Here is a 17,500-nt window from a genome sequence, read left to right on the forward strand (position 1 = left end):
GTATGAGAATGTCCTCACACACACATTCTCACTCTATTATATATATATATATATATGTATATATATGTGTATATATGTATATATATATATGTGTATATATATATATATATATATATATATATATATATATACTTCTTTATAATTATCAGAGAGAGGAAGATATAGAAAAAACAAAAGAGGATGAGACTAACATAAACAGTTTCAGCAGGATAAGAATTACTTCAACGAAATTGCCATATGTGTCATTTTTAAAAAAAAATTTAATTAATGTGTATCTTGTAAAAATTGCATAATTATCCCCTGGTATTTTAATTATTTTCATGAATTAAACTAACCTTAATATAGCACGCACTTTCTTTCCTATGACAGAACAGCTGTGTTCCGAAATGTGAATTTCATACATATTATATCTATAGAAAAATCATAAATTTTATTCGGAACACAATGCCATACGACTTGCTTCCAGCTGACTTTAATATCGTGTCTTTCAACGCTATAGTAAGTATATTCTTGTGAAGCAGTTCTTTTATACAATTAATCCCAAACAAGTTCCAACAGTACTAATCATCGCGATATTGTACGTATCACTTAACTAACATTTACTAAAGCGGACGCCGGCCTTGATAAGCGCTTACCCCCAAGAAAAAATATGTAGATAAAGACATCCAGTTTTATGTTTCCAGTATATAAGATGTAAAACATAATACCTGATTGTATACATCAAAATAAATACGTATATAAACAGCTTTACTAATCAATTAAAGTGATTTTTAAAATAGTATTAATGGGAAATAATAAGGATAAAAATTATATGCTCGGATGCGGTGCTAGCCAGATGGCTTTCTTTGCAATTGAGGAGTATCTATGTTATGGTGACTGTTAATATCGGGAGTTGAGAGAAGGATACGTGTTTGGTGAAGAAGAATAGGAGGTGGAAAGAGATTTTTAATCTGATGAGCGTCGAGGTGTGAGGGGGGTCATCACATCGCGGTGTTTCTCTCAGGTTTTAATGATGATTCATGGCTACAGTTGAATAATTACGCTGTTGAACTTCCTGGCGTGCTCGCCTATAAGGAAGAAGAACGATGGAAGAGGGAGAGTTGTCCAGAAAAAAAAAAGAAAACGGTAAATAGGTAGGGATGGCGAGTGGGAATCTTATGAAATTAACATTAGTGAAAATGGGAATTTAGAATTATGCTGGCGGAGACCATGTGAGAGAGGAGTTTTAATTTGTTGCAAGAGATGGGGGTGGTGTTGAAATTACTGATTAGGATGTGGGTTTGTAGGTGTGCTTTCGATGAAGACCGGAGAGAATTCGGAAGCTGAGCGTGAGTGGAAGTGTGAGTGACCGGAAATTCTCATTAAAGATAGTAATAGGAGTAGACAAGGAAACGTTGGTAATAGGCGGTAGACGTAGAGAGAGGGGTTGGCAAATGTACGGTACAGTAAGTGGGGACAGATGTGTTGTTTTCAAGTCCGGGAGATGGAATATTTGAAAGTGTCGAAGGTTGACCGAGAAGGTTGATGCTTAGAATTGGGAAACGATTAATAATGAGTTAGCATCGAAAAAACTCAATGGTAGCGGAACTAGTAATAGTAGTCCCAGTAGGAATAATATCAGCAATAGTAGTAATAACAAGAACACTTGCAATAGTAGCATAAAATACCAGTTTTTTGTTATACAATTGTGGGTGAAAAAAAATCTGAATATTTACAATAAGACTCGGAGACAATTGGGAAGCCCAGCCATTAGATTTGAAGTAACGGCTACAACAATTTTCTTTTGCTATTGTTTAAGTTGAACGTAAAATTAGCTAACGCATATTGCTAGAAAAAGTTTAGCGATTGGGAAACATTGAGTAAAATCTAACGTAACCTAACACTTATATAAAGACAGTTCACATAGCTGTCAGTAGGTTTAGTTATATCTATATTAAAAGACTAAATTATTGTATGCGGGCGTCAGTTTATATGCGTTTTCTAATGGAAAGAACGTTAAGTACACAGTATTAGAGCTGTATTTTATGTAAACCATGGTAGGTTATGTTTCTTATGAGAAAAAAATCCTCAAGCAATTCACGAACACTGTAAAAATGTCAGAACTAAGACAAGAAAATTACTATGTAACTTATTAGAACGCATAGAAACACACACACATACATATATATATATATATATATATATATACACACACACACATATATATATATACATATATAGTCTTATGTATGATATGAAAAGCAACGAAAATCTTAAGAAGAACACCATCGTTCCAGCAATTGTAGAAGTTACTATCTAGTAAATATGCCCAGTGAACCAAGTGCAAGAGGGATTTGAAAACTTGCATTTGCAGGGAAACTCATGATCTTAAAAAAAGATCTTCCGGTAGAGATATATGAGTTAGTGTATAAATGTTCTGTGTTTGGTAGGATGATTATTCCAACCTGTAACAAACTACGAGACAATTACGTGTGCACGTTTGCCAGAGTGCTGAAATATTAACGTTATTTTTTAGAAGCCATTCTAAAAGAGGGGAGAGCTTTGTAAATATTCTATGCTTTCACCTAAGAAATTCATAAATAAAAACGATACCATGAAGCTTGAATTTAACCTGAAAAATACTATTTAAAAATAGCGCATTGGCAAAAGTGCACGCACACACACACCAACAATTGTTGTGTAATTTAATACGACAAATTTATACATACATATTACAAATTTGACTTTTTTGTTTGTTTTAATCGTATTTACCTCGATTTAGCTTTAATAACTGAGGAACGAAACCTGGTTAGCTAACCTGTATTTTCATTTTTTATTTTTTAAATTCATTATGCTTCTTGGTCTGTATTTAGCCATTATAAAATTCTGTACCCCCCACCCCGGAAAATCATAAAAAAAAATATATATATATATATATATATATATATATATATATATATATATATATATGTACCATTCTAATTTTCCTACACTGAATGTTTCTTTCTTAATTTTCAATTCGATAGGAATTTCCAGTCGCCATAAAAGATTTCTTGAATGCGGCCTATTAGAGATTGGAGGACGTTTTTTTCTTCTTTTTTCTGTCTCTCGGGGAGTTTACAGATAAAAATGGCAATCCAGAAGGCATAGAAGCGTGTCTTCTTAACGCAGTGAATGGCCTATTTTATTGTGACGTGGCAGTGGCGCCGGGAAATGTGTCTACACTTCTTTATTATCGCGTCTTTTTATCATCTGACCCGTCCATATGCTCAGACTCCAATGACCGCTATTAACGCCGCGTCCAGCAGCGTGTATTTTCAATGCACCGACATGTTAGTCCTCGAATAGAAAAAATAAGCCAAATGAACCAAACTCTATATATCAAGATAAATAAACTGACAGACGGGTGATATATATATATATATATATATATATATATATATATATATTTATTTATATATATATATATATATATATATATATATATATATATATATATATATATATATATGGGGGTTGGAAGGTGGGTGTGTTGGAGTGTTTGTATCTTCAATTCTATTACACCTTTTATTTATCCTAATCTTTTTATTTTGCAGTTCTATATAATTACAGTGCAATTGAATGACAAAGTCTATATTTCATATTTCAAGAGTTTTACCATCGTATTCTTTTAAACACGTAGACATGTTTGATTTTTCACTGCACCTGTTTCGTCGCGCAATATCGTTTATTTTATTTTTATATACATCAATGGATAAATTCTCTCCCTTAATATCTAACATGAAATAGTACTTATCAACTAAAAAAATAGTACATATGGGCATGATTACAGAATGCGAAACTTGAGAGAGAAGTTACAATTAACTATTTTTTATGTTTTTTTTTTAAATTTCTATTTATGTTCTAAAACTGTTAATTGCGTTTACGTATGAAGCGTTAAGGTTATGTCATTGATTGAAATAAATGATAAATGAATACTTAAAGAAATAGATGATAAGATATTTAACATCTTGAATGTTTGAATATAGACTTTTGTCATTTATTTGTGATTATATATATATAATTCAAACACTATCGTGTTTGGATATATTGTTTAGAATTACTTTTACTCATTTATAACTGCTTTTAAGCTTCACCCCTCACTCTTTTTGTCCAGCAAATTTCAAATAATTTTGACTCTTCATAGGTCATCATCTAAGCTTATGACCTTAGTTTTCTCAATTTTTACTCATTAAAAAAAAGTTATAATAAAACTACTGGTGTTAAATAGCCCTCAGAATTAGTAAGGAACTTGAGACAGTTCCTTCTGATTTTCTGTTGGTTACCATAGAATCTTTTTCGTCGTCGACATCTTCATAAATCGACCTCATGTCATATTATTTGTGTTATATAGAAACTATTAACAAAAGTGATGCTCTTTACACGCTAGGATTGATAATATGTCGCTTAAGACATACCCCGTTAATTCTGTTTGTTTTTCTCTTATTTTTGTCCTTTCCTTCTATTTGTTTTTCATTTTCTTACGTTTTATATGTTATTCTTTGTTTAGTCCATTTAAGAAGTTGGTAATATTTTTTATTGATTGTTGACAATGCGTATGAAATTGAACAAAAATATTATTTAAACGTAAGCCTGGAAAAATCATGGATTACATAGAAAAAAAAACAACATGAAAAGTATTATGGTAAACATTAAGCTTAGAAAAAACAAATGGCTAGTTGTTAAAACTGGAAAAGAAAAACAAGAAATTCTTGTAAAAAATATACTAAATTTATAACTGAAAATATTGTAGGATTAAGAATTCATATATAATGTTAAATTGAATTTGAAAACAAAAATCCAAAAAATAGCTTTAAAGTAAGCAAACTTGAAGGAAAATGTAAAACTATTATTTAAATAATGCAGGTACTTAAATCAACTCAAGAATTGAGGGTACAGAGAATATTAGCTGATACACGTTAATAGCGTTATGTTTTGTTCAGATCAAAGATCAAAACTGATTAAGCAATGAAAGTTTATTTTTACTTTTATATATATATATATATATATATATATATATATATTATTATTATTATTATTATTATTATTAGAGAGTTAAAAAGACAAATGAAAGTAATATAATTTGGGAACGTTATGTACGACGGACCCCGGTGTGTTTGTGGTATTATTTGAATGAAAAGCTTAACACTAGCATAGCCAAGCAATGTTACAGTGGCGAGGAGTACAATAGACAAGTTTGGATTTGCTTTGTGGTGAATTTTTTGTTTAGTTATTTTTCACGAAATAAAAATATATATATATACCTGAACAATTATTAGGCTTACGATTTCTTTTATAAATAAGGACTATCCTTATATATTTTTACTTTTTAAATCTAAATGTTGTCTCGTTAGTGTATTTTACAATTTAAAAAAAATAAATTTAATCAGAAAAATACGTCTCTTTACTGTTCAACGGAATAACATAAGCGTTAAACAAAGAAATACGTTTTTAAATGCATTTATTATTTTACATATAATCATGATATGTTTATTAAAAGTGTGTCAATGTTTTGAAACTTTACTATTTACGAATTCGCCTTAGTTGAACTTTTACAAATGTGACGTCTCTGATCTCAGTAATCTCTGTAAATATTACTACGCCATTTTGTTCTTCATAAAAGCCTGATTTATTCTTTCTTTCGTTTTTTTTTCAGTTCGTTTTACCTGTTGGGATAAGGGTCTCTAGTAATTCGCTACTTTTTACACCATATTGAAATACATTGTATTCTCACAATAGTAATTTTCAAAGAAAATTCTAGCGAAATTCTAAAATTGAAATAGTTAATTGTAAGTACAACTACAGTATTTCATGAATTTCAATCTCACAGTAATTAGAGCATCCAAAATAACGATAAACATTCAATTAGAAAATTAATTATTAGGACATAGTTTTCCAACAGGAAAAAACTTAGCAATTTTACCTGACATAAAAGGTTCTTCTTTGTCTAAATTTTGTTTACATTACAGGCTACACGTGACTACACAAACATGACCTAAATATTTTTTCGTGTAATTATGGAAACATATAAATATTGTAATATCACAACTAGGTAGATAACATTACTTATTATTGATATGAACAAACAAAATAAATAGATATCATTTGTTATAATGTAAATTCGATTTTTCGGCTGTCAGATTTTGCTACAATAAAAGGAAAGAACCACATTTTCTTACTGTTGATCATTCTTTTCCTGCCGTGCTTTCCTTCACGATGAAGGTCAATAGACATTTCCTATTATGCTTATAATTGTCTTTTCTGCTTGTTAGCTTATGCTTTGCCCTCAGCGCTTTCATTTTAAAAAGTCTTAGTCCGGACCATCAAAAAAAAAAATAAATAAATAAAAATAACAAGATGAGAAAAACTAAAACAAAAAACAAAACAATATTTGCTTCACTCCAAACATTCGGAATAACCTATTACTTGCTGGTTCGATATTATAAATAATACTATTAGTACGGCTGTTGTATATTATTGTCTTGGTTTTATTGTACGCCGATTTTATACACACACAAACACAAATACACACACAAATCTTTATATGAACTAACACATCTATCTATCTATCTATCTATCAACCTATCTATCTATATAACAATCTGTCTGTCTATCTATCTATCTATCTATCTATCTATTGGCATATATATATATATATATATATATATATATATATATATATATACATATATGTAGAAAGTTATTAAAGTATATATGTCACGTAAGCTACACAGAATATTCCGCGTTTCATTCTCGTGAAAATTCGCCATGCTTATACATATACATATATATATATATATATATATATATATATATATATATATATATATATATATATATATAATATAAAGCTGGATGTGTGTGGGGGGGCTGGTCACGATTAGGCTCCTATATGGTTGACTATTATAGAAACTTTATCACACATAATGATAGAAGATGTATCGAGACACAGGAGTAGGTATGTTTGATCTGGCAAAACGGTGATTCATTAAAATAGTGAGGTCTGCGTTTGCGCCTGGTCCACAAAATATGGAAATAAAAAATTAAAAAATTAAAAAATAACGTTTACAAGGGTTTTTGATATATATGTACATAATAATACATTGATAAATATGTTTTAACTTAAATAGGGATGGTATAATATAACTGTGGGCTCTCCGTTCGCGCCTGACCTCCATAGAATGGAAATAGGAACACACTTTAATAAAGACTTTTCATATCTATTTGCGTAAGTATACTTTGATAATTATGTTTCAGTTTGAAGACAAATGGTATAATAAAATTATGGGGTGTTCGTTCGCAAGTTTAACAAGGTTTTTTAATATAGATCCACGTAATATTGTGATAAGTTTTTCAGTGTGAACGGGTATGGTAAATTATGGGGTTTATCTATTTTATATTTACTTTCATCATATTTCGGTTTGGTTTTGATACTCCCAAATTCGAAGTTATCTCTTTACAACCTTTCCTTTTCATAACCTATCATACTTTCATCAGAGTACATTTTCTGTAGGCTGTTTTTGAACCCAGTCAACGACGGGTACTTTTGCTAGTATATATATATATATATATATATATATATATATATATATATATATATATATATATATATATATATACCATCTTTTTTGCAATATTATAATTTTTAAATATCGACGACTATTGATGAGAATGTAACAAAGGTCACATTCATTGGAAAGCTACTTACCTAGATTGTGTAGTGGGATGTGTTACATTTGCATTTAAGGTCGCATATTATTTTTACAAAATGCGAGGATCTTTGGTTTCTATACACAAAGTAATTCCACTGTCTATTTCGATGATTTGTATATTTGAGATATTCATAATCATACCGTAATTCAAAAGAGCGAGGTGTAACATATGAGAAATATTTGGAATCAAATCTGCCCTTGCTGTTTTTTTTCAAACAATTGTAAATCATAGCAGTAAGTTTTAATCTCTAACTTAATCAACGTTAGATGTTTGAGGGATAATAAATAAATACATAATATTAATATATATATATATATATACATATATATATATATTATATAACTACTTCATTTACTCACATAAAATTAATATACGAAAGTATAAATTTATGCGTAAATTTAAGTATTTACTTGATAAGTGCTTAATACGTAGGTAGAGCTAGTTAGTAAGTTATAAAATATATATGGCGATTAATCTACACTGAATATTCCGCGTTCCATCCACTAGGACTCTTCAGGCTTATGCGCATAATCCTTAAGTGTCCTATAGTGGATGAAAGGCGTAGTATTCAGTGTAGCTTAATCGCCATATATATTTTATAACTTACTATATATATGTATATATATGTATATATATATATATATATATATATATATATACGTTCTTATTCGTTTTTGTTAGCGATTCGTTTTGATTGAATTCAATTATTTATACGGAATTGCATTTTGCCTAAATGTGTGTTGGGAATAAGTTTCCCTTTGACCAATTTGGTACCCTCTTAAATGGGAAGAGGCATATATATTATTTATAAAATATAATTAGCAACTGACACATGTCTCGTCGTCTACGACTCATCAGAGTGGCTGAATCTAGTAAGACTCGATATATATTTATAGTGAATTTTCAGAATGTTATAGATTATATATAATTATTTTCACAGCGCAAAGATCACCGCAGCTCACAAGAGCCAAATGAGTGCGAAACTTGAGTCTTAGACTTCCGGCACGGCACTTTTGGGCTGCGGTGTTCTTTTGGCTATGGAACAAATTATATATAATCTCACATTCTGAAAATTCTATAACAAAAATGGCTCGTTAGATTGGCTTTGCTGGATGGCGTCGTCCTTTCGAGTTCAAATTCCTTACTTGTGAGACATCGGCTTGGGGTTCAGCCGATTGGGTGACCACGTCCCTTGGCGAGATGTAGTTGGTCTATTCCACAGCCTTATTTTGTCGCGGTTTGCTTGATCTGTGTTGCTTAATAGAATTTCTTTGGGGGGGGGTCAGTTGGTGGAGTTCTTTGTCTCGCATGCAGGAGGCTCAGTTGGCAAATATCGGGGGCAAATGATGATGAGTACAAATGAGGACTAAACTCGAGTCTTAGACGTATAGTTCGTTGGTTGGCTTTGCACTTGTGGGCTGCGGTATTTTGGCGGCTGTGGCAATAATATATATATATATATATATATATATATATATATATATATATATATATATATACGAGCAAACAGTTAATAAAACATGTTAAAAAACACTTTGAAATGAGTTAAAAACATATTTAATCTGAAAAGGAAACACTACATAAGTGGATAGTCCTTTATAACTTTATAAATATTAATTCTTGAATATTTATAATATACTTTAATTTTATCATCTTGGATCATTTTGGTAAATTTAATTGTAATTTTTATTTCATATATATATATATATATATATATATATATATATATATAACACAAAATGAATTATAAAAGTCTATATTCAAAATCTAAAGATGATGAGTATGTTACCGTTTATTCGTTTTAGTTCATTGACATTTGGAATATAACCTTCTATCATTATTTGTTTTTATGCTATGTATTTACATCGTACTTCATAAATTAAATGATTGGTATAAATAAAATGTGAAATATAATTGAATAAACATATTTCCACATAATTATACACACACACAAACACCCAAACACACACACACACACACACACACATATATATATATATATATATATATATGTGTGTTTATATATATATATATATATATATATACATATACACCCACATAGATATGTATTTATTCGAAATATATACAAATATAATCATATTATATATAAATACACACACGCACCCATATATATATATATATATATATATATATATATATATATATATATATATATATTTGTAGATGCATATGTATATATGTAGGTTGTTGCAATTGCTTGTTCTTTAGTTCGTAGTTTTCTTTTCCGATTGTATTTTTGTTTTTAAGGTTTACTTTCAACATTTCAAATCCACAATAATTGAAGGAGAATTGCCACGTACGCCAACACAAGAGAAAAAGTAGACGCACTACAAACACACACCCACGTTATTATTTCTCTATTTAATTGTTGCTACGTTGCAGCTTAGAAATACGTTTATTTTTTGTCTATATTTATTACTTCGAGTCATTGTTTTGCATCACTCGTATATTCTCTGTATTTACGGATATTCTTTGTTCTAAGGAGAACACAAAACTATGAAACAACATACGAAGGCACTAATCGCATTTACTAGCTCCCACGTGCTCGGTTAAATTGCCATTATTTAATTTCATTTATTTCTTTTCCTTATCAAATTCAAAAGTGTGAACTACCGAGCTAAAAGATACAATAGTATTTCTCTCGCAGACATTATAATCAGAATCAACAATAGCATATATTGCATGTTATTAGTCATGATTATAAAATCGACTTCCCGTCTTAATATTTAGCTATTCTTTATTTTCCTTAAAGGTACTTGATTGGGCTTCACATTATGCCAGTTCACCGTCAAACCTTCATAGCAAACACTCGCCTAGCTTTACCCACTCTACCCAATTTGTGTTAACCTCTATCTTTGTCTAAATTAAACGGAAATTCCACAAGAAAAATCTTTTTTTCCAGAACTGACCGTCTGTGGAGCATAATAACCCTAGCTGGTACACAGCTCTGTAATCGTCAGTTAAAACGTAAGCAAGTCAATTTTTAAAGAATCAATTTCTACCCAAACGGTTTTATTTAGCTATTCTTTATTTTCATACTAGGTGCTCGACTGAGCTGTAATCTATGACCCTTTACAGCAATTCATTCACGGCAAACACTCGCCTGGAATACAATACCACCAGGCTGATTGAGAGCTGACTATTTCACTTAAAACCCAAACAAGTTTTTATTGAGCTGTTTGTTTTTAAATAATAAATTTCTACACAGTTTCTACCATTACTTATAATTGTATTGCATTCTTAACTGACACCTATTAACTCTTGTCCAAAAGTTGTCGCGTCGCCTTGACAAGTGATGATATAAATAAAAAAAAATCAATACAAATGGCGCAAGCTTCAAAACCGATATTAAAGAACTCTTGACACGATTTTCATGGTCACCGTAGGACACGGCGTTAAGAAGTGGCCTACAGATGTGTTCCTCTGTTTTATATTCAACTCGAATGTTACTCGATTTCATTTCATGCTGTATTGTACGGCTGCTGTTTCCGGTTTTCTTAAATCTATCTCCTTAATTCTGCCTCCAAGTCTAAAGGTCTTCTCTTAGCAGTAAATACAATAATAAAAGCTGTCAAGAGAAGGGAAAAGTTAGACATTGTGAAACGTTCAGAATGCAGTATTTTCCGTCTTAAGTCGGAAACCGTTTCACTGTGCGTCGTTTGAAGAGTGGAACAATCAATATTTGGCGATCGGAATTGAACACACTGCAAAGTAATACATTTCACATTTCCCAACCTGTATTTTTGAGAAACTTGACACCCACGTTTTAACTAATTGGTGAAAAACGTGATGATACCCTAATCTAATCTCTCTTTAAACGATTGTATTTCTTTTCAGTATAACATGCGAAGGTTACTTTAATTATACGTTAGGTCGATTAACGTTTTAGTTTATATATGACAAGCTTAAATATCGCGTTCCATGAACACCTTAAATAGTGTTAGAACAGATAACTACATGAGAATGTATTAAGGCCAAATTACCAATGTGAAGACAAAAATTATTACTTTATAGAAAAATTGTTTCTTAACTTAATTATTACACTGTAAAATCAGTTTCGTCATAAATGAGTATTAAATGCGTTTCCAAAGAAAGTCCGGAGTTTTGAAGATAATCGACATAATATGTTTGCTTCGACTTACCTAAGTTTCATTTTACTTCAATCGAAGTTAAAAGAAACAAAGAGGGAACTTTTATGTAGTTAACAATATATCTTTATATGAGATACATGCATATTCCAATAATTGCTTAACTACTTTAATTATCTTAACTTGTTTGTAAAGAAGTTAACATAATTTTCATCTCCCAAAATGCCCATTAGAATATCTTTTAGAATGCCTTTCTTCTGGTTTCTTGGTTTTACTGAATTTTATTAAAAGGATTTGTTTTATGTGATGTGATATCTTGCTTCTAGTTGTCACTTGAGGTTATATTACTTCGAAAAGGTGCACCATACTTGCCCAGGTTAGCCATATTACGCAGATCTTATTTGCGCAGAGAATTCTATATGATTGTGAATATTTAGCCAGGCTTTACATGTAGGAAAGCGTTTCTTACTAACTCCTTGTTAAGAGATAGCTTAGATAATTGTGGATAATGTGTAGACGACATCAAAGTTCTCTTTATTTTAATTTACTCATCACTTTGTTTTACTGGGGATGGGGCATTCTACCAGATGCAAAACATTCTCCCATTATTTCAGTTACTCTATGTGTTTTCATGGGTTTATTTTAATAAGTATGTGTTAGCATCCGAATCTGTTGTGTTTTTCTCCCTCCACTCTAACCAGGACAGTTTTTTGCCGTACGTACGCGGGATAAGATTAACAGTATAGGAGAGAGACCGTGTTTTAGTTTTCAAACAACGATCGACAATTTCGATAATAGATTTACTTGCTTCTTTAACTGGTCGACAGCAACGCCCTGCTGGTTGATGATTTAGTTGAATTAAGAGACGATACGTGATAAATTGGCATTTTATTTCATCCATATGATTGTTTGAAAAACAGTATCTGTGAACGCAAGCTATGTAAAAACAAGCACACACACAGGCACGCACGAAACACACACGCTCAAAACAACCCCGAAACACACACACACACACACACACACACACACACACACACACATATATATATATATATATATATATATATATATATATATATATATATATATATATATATATATGACGAATTTATTCTTAGGATAAAAATCCAGAGAATATCAATGATTTATATAAAATACTCTCTAATTAATAAAATCAATCACGTACATAGCAGTGCTTCAATTTGTACTACCATCTTGAGTAGGATATAAAAAAAAACTTTCTCCGTGCGTAAGCGTGGGTGTGAGTTCGGTCTCTATTGAATACGAAAAAGCTTGGCCTAGTTTATAAAATTTCTCACAATGATACTTTGTGTCTGGCAATGTGTTTAGATAGGGCTTGTATCGGATATATACCTAAGTTTACACTTTACACAGCCTAATATCACATTGAAAGGTTTTATTTATTACCAAACAAACTGAAAGATCCGAAATATAAAATCAACGGTAAATTCCTTGATGTGACAGCGACACGTTCACAATGACTTTGTTCACTGTAGAGCAAGATTGGAGTATGCTATTTGGATTTTGCATTTGAAACTTTAATTCAACCCATCTATAATATGAAACTCATTTTATAAAGCAACATTAGGTTCTCTACAGTGCAATGCGTACTATAACACATTGTGTACTAGAGCAGTAAATCAATGGAAATGATTGTAACCTAAACAATTTTACCGATTCGATGCCAATAAAAATATGAGAGTGCGAAGCATTCCTTGATCAACCTTCAATCTTAGGCAAAGTTAATCTCCAGTTTATTTACAACTGATATTTCTTTATGCAAAAAGTTCTTTTGTGTAAGTATTCATATTTTAAAAAATATAATATAAACACCTACCAGGAAAGAAATACTTTTCGCCTGTAGATATATTTATTATGAATAAATACACATCGAAACACTTTCATGCCAGTATAGCAAAGCTTGTTGGTCTGGATGATTGAATATAAATAAACACACACACAAGCATGCATATATATATATATATATATATATATATATATATATATATATATATATATATATATATATGTTAGCCAAACCTATGCAGGCAATATTGCTTATACAAAAGTAATGTTTACTAGTAACTGGCAGACAAAATGTGCTCATAAATCATAGCAACATAAGCATGCTCATGTTTAGCAAATAAAAAGTATATCTGCCCCTACTTCTATATTGAGCACTCTTGTGGGAACCTTGTAAAAAGTTAATTGGCTACTTCATCCCTGGAAAATATTAACCTGGAAAAAATGTATGTGCGTACATTTCATGAAATATATTTGTGGTGATTTCGCTTTATTGTATGTTATTACGTAGTCACGTCGGTATCCATTGCCGTAATAAGGCGGCTCTTATTTAAAAAAAAAATACGATCCCCGGGCATTGATAAGGCATTGCCTTATTTTTTTCTCTTTTATTTAGTTTGTTTTATTTTGTTATTCTTTGTGGCTTTCCTGAGTCAATCAACACGCCAGTCTGTTTAAGTTTAAACATGTTGGCATGAAGGCAGGCTGATAACAAGTACGACACATTAGCAAGCAAACAATGGCGTTTCTGTTTTAAATTGAATATAAAATAAAACACAACGAGAGTACAATTAAAGGACCTCTTAGTTGCTAGCATTAACAGAAAGGTGAACGCTTACTATTCTTCTTAATATATTTTTTTGCTCCTTCAATTTGCTCATTTATCACGGCCCTTTTTTTATTCATTGTTTCTACTCCCGCTTCGTTGGGTCGATTGTTATTGTCGACGTCCCAGTTGTTTCTGCCCTTTGTTATAAAAAATACGTAAAGCAAAACTCAAATATAATACGTTGCAGGGGCGTAACGAGATTTTCAAAGAGCGGGTGGCACACAAATGGGAACGGGAAGGGGCATGTAGAAAATAAAAGACACTCAAAAGAAAACCTCGCAGGATTCTTGTTCTTATTTTATTGTGCATTTGCTTGTTAAGCTCTTTGTCGTTTTTATCTGCTGTTTTTTTTAATTGCCTTTGGTTGTTGCTTTTTTTTATATTCGTCTTATCTGCATTATTTTATTACTTCTTTCTTTTTCTTGTACTTCCTTCGTTCTTCGTCGAATATTATTTCCTTCCCACTTTTCTATTTCAATTTGTTATTGTCGCAATTTCTTTTAAAATATTTACTTTCTCCGTAATATTTATTTCATTCATGCTAACAAGGTTCAATTAATTATGACTTCCTTTTCATTGTTCTCTTACTAATAACACACACACACACACGCACACATGCACACACACACACATACACACACATATATATATATATGTATTAAGTTTTGAAATCAGTTGGATATAAGGTTTTATAAGATCCATATATTATCACTTTAATGATGAAATATATTATTAGAGGATTAAAAATGTTAAGTGGTAACCAACTGATGTGAGTGACCCCATCTTGTATTTTCTTACCTCGCTCCTACGGCGGAATGATGTTACATATAGATCTCAAATCGAGAACTTTTTAAAGTCAGCACTCTATTATGGGGCCACGCTGTTTTGTAAAAGTATCTAGATACTCCCGTCACATTCCCCTGTAGAGGAGCTTCAGGCTGGTTAGTAATAAACTCACATCTTCGCTAACTAATAATGTAAAGCTTGGGATAGTGGGCCTCTTGTAACTGTACACAATAAAAGACACACCTCACTCGACAGGAAACATGTCATCTCAACAGTAGCGTAGTATTTGTTGATTTTTATTCTAAGTATTAAAGCCTGACGGGAAGCAGTACTGGGGCAATATATTCTGTGCAAAGGAGATTTTGGGAAATAAATTCTTTACGTAAAGTTGTTAGACATTATCGTGAATATAAGAACGTTCACTGAAGTGGTGGGAAAGGGCGAGGTCTTGCTGTAAATCTATTTATTATTCAGATGGTACGGATTTTATATTCATCTTAATTTTTATATTCACAACTTTCCGGTCGATATTAATGCAGCCTGATTTTTAAGGTGCATTAGTCTAAACTTAACTCATTTTTACTACAATGTCGAAGCAACGAATTACTAAAATTTTTATCTAATCAACGGACGTTACTCATTCTTATTGGTCAATTTTTAGAATTTGATCCAATTTTTGAAGACGAGAAACGAAGTCCGAAACAGTAAATAATAGTAATTGTCAATCTTAATTTCTATGGATAAAGCAGTTTATGTACGCATGCCTGTGTGTGCCAGTGTGTAAATACTTAACCGATAATTTCTTAAATTACTGGATTAAGCACTGAAATTTACAAGAAATAGTAATCATACACCAGAAACGGATTATTATGAGTAAAACCTTATTTCAGATGCATGAAAACGCGCACCGAAATATGTCGGCAAGTTGAAAATTTTATTTCAACTGGCTGACATATTTATATTACTTTTGCGCATATGCAAACTCATTCGTTTATTTTTAACACGTGCTTATCTATGCTTCCACAGCTCAAAAGGTACTGGACGCGGCTGCGCCGATGAAAATTTTGGTTTCGAATCTAGCTGATTGAACTCAAGTCACTTTTAAACTCTTTTGAAATTAGTACTATATATTAGGCGCAATATAATATTTAATAGTGCATTCGCTGTGTTCTTGTACATACGAAATATGCATGAATTAAAAATTAAAAAGTATTTTATTGACGGTAAAGGTTTGGCTCTCTGTGTTAATTTTAAAAATGCTAAATTTATTTGTTCAGTTTTCTTTTAGGCATAATTTAATTTATTTCCCTTGGCAGCTGGTTTCTTCATCCACTCTTTTTTCTACAAAATAATGTTCTTTTTAGCTTAATTTCGTTTTCCATATAAGTTTCATAATTTAGGTGTATTTATGTGCATTAAAGTATTTTAAAAAATGCACCACGTCGTATGTAGTAAAATAATATATAGGGTGTGTATTTTTTTTGCAAACATCAAGTCTTCTTTTGAGTATGCACGTTCTTTTATATTTTGGAACACAAATTATGTACAATAATTGACCGTTCTTTTACAACTTTAATTGAACCCAGAATGTACATGTTTGTTACAATTTAATGTGTCCTACCTATGAGTGAATTGTTATCAACCTACACTTTGTCTTCTATGTTTTCGACTACGATATAATTTTTTTCTAATCCGGAATATAACTTTTTGTATATTTTCCCCACATAAAAACGGGTCTTTCATTTAATTTTATCGTTAGTAGAAACCAATAAATAATTCCAGCTGCATGTGTGAAAAAGGACTAGAACACTTTTTAAAAATACATCTTGAAGTAACTACCACACCTACATTATTGTTTTGTTTTTACTATTTAAAATAGTCATCGATTTGTTTATTACTTGCATCTTAGTGTCTATTCGAAAGAAATTTGTAACAGATTTTACGAGCAAGGATATAATTTCGAGTTTTTATTCTAACCCTGTATTCATTTGTGCTTGTAGACCAATATAAAAAAAAACAATACTTTTTTACGCAAACGTTTTGCATCAAATTTTTTATTCCAAGTGTCACCTTGTGTAATAGTGTTTCAGAAAATCGCAATTATATGAATCTTTATTTCTTGCTGTTTTATTTATATTTGCATATGTACGTGTGCGTGTGTCTTTTAGTGCATTCCTGTATCAGATAAATCTTTCTATGGAATCATCTGCCTCTCAGCTTG

The 17,500-nt window shown here is 30.9% G+C and overlaps 1 protein-coding gene across 6 annotated transcripts in view; it reads left to right on the forward strand.

The window, feature by feature from the left end:
* Positions 1-17,500, forward strand: part of LOC145303403 (semaphorin-1A-like) — a 538,996-nt gene that overhangs the window by 351,511 nt on the left and 169,985 nt on the right. The gene's annotated exons all lie outside the window — the stretch shown is intronic.

The sequence above is a fragment of the Euprymna scolopes genome, chromosome 19, assembly GCF_053919585.1.
Source record: "Euprymna scolopes isolate OS-2025 chromosome 19, ASM5391958v1, whole genome shotgun sequence".
In the NCBI taxonomy this organism is placed as follows: Eukaryota; Metazoa; Mollusca; class Cephalopoda; order Sepiida; family Sepiolidae; genus Euprymna; species Euprymna scolopes.